Below are 1,173 nucleotides of genomic sequence, written 5' to 3' on the forward strand. Positions count from 1 at the left end.
AAAAAAAAAAAAAAAAAAAAAAAAAAAAAAAAAAAAACTAAAATAAGGGCTGGGGAGATGGCTCAGTGGCTAAGAGTACCAACTGCACTTCTGAAGGTCCTGAGTTCAAATCCCAGCAACCACATGGTGGCTGACAACCACCCATTGTGATGCCCTCTTCTGGTGCGTCTGAAGACAGCTACATTGTACTTATTTATAGTCTGAAGACAGCTCCATTGTACTTATTTATAATAATAAATAAATCTCTGGGCCAGAGTGAGCAGGGACTGAGTGAGCAGGGCCAACTGGAGTGAGCAGAGGTCCTAAAAGACAACTCCCAACAACCAGATGAAGGCTCACAACCATCTGTATAGCTACAGTGTGTACTCATATACATAAAATAAATAAATCTTTAAAAAAAAAGTAAAGTAAAATTCCACTTATACTCCCCTTTTCTTCTTCTGTAGCACATGTCTGTCCTTAAAGATTAGGAAATCAGGGACTGGAAGATGGTTTAGCAGGGAATGGCACTCGCTGCTGAGCTATGACCCGGGTTTGATCCCCAGAGGGGACTGATTCCTATAAATTGTCCTCTGTGCTGTGGTATGTGTGTGTGTGTGTGTGTGTGTGTGTGTGTGTATGGTGTGTGGGCATGGTATGTGTGTATATGGTGTGTGTGGTGTGTGTGTGGTGTATGTGTATATGTGTATATATGGTGTGTGTATATATGTGGTGTGTGTGTGTGTGTGCATGCATGTGTACAATGGCAAGCATGTGTCTTCTACCCCCAAATGAATAAATATTTTAATGTTTTCAATCAGATCAAGCCTGGGATGTAGTCAGTGCCTTGAATGCATGCACAAAGTCTTGGGTTCAACCTCCAGCATTGGGTTGAGGGTGCAGGAAGTGTAAAGATCAGCAGTGCCTCTCTGTAATTCCAGCGTCTGGGAGTCAGATATGTGAGGAGGACCATGAGGTCCAGCAGGAGCTGCAAGATAAAACAGCAACAATAATGAAATAGACCAGATGAGTTGGTTTTAGTGGAAGATATGTAGAGAGTGAGAGCACTCGATTTGTGGCCAAACCAAAGACAAACACCTGGTGTGGTGGCTGCACCACACTGGGAAGGGGGCCACTGAAGCCAGCCTGGTCTAGATAGTGAGAGTTAGAGAGAGAGAGAGAGAGAGAGAGAGA

The sequence above is a fragment of the Mastomys coucha genome, unplaced genomic scaffold (assembly GCF_008632895.1).
Source record: "Mastomys coucha isolate ucsf_1 unplaced genomic scaffold, UCSF_Mcou_1 pScaffold9, whole genome shotgun sequence".
Lineage (NCBI taxonomy): Eukaryota > Metazoa > Chordata > Mammalia > Rodentia > Muridae > Mastomys > Mastomys coucha.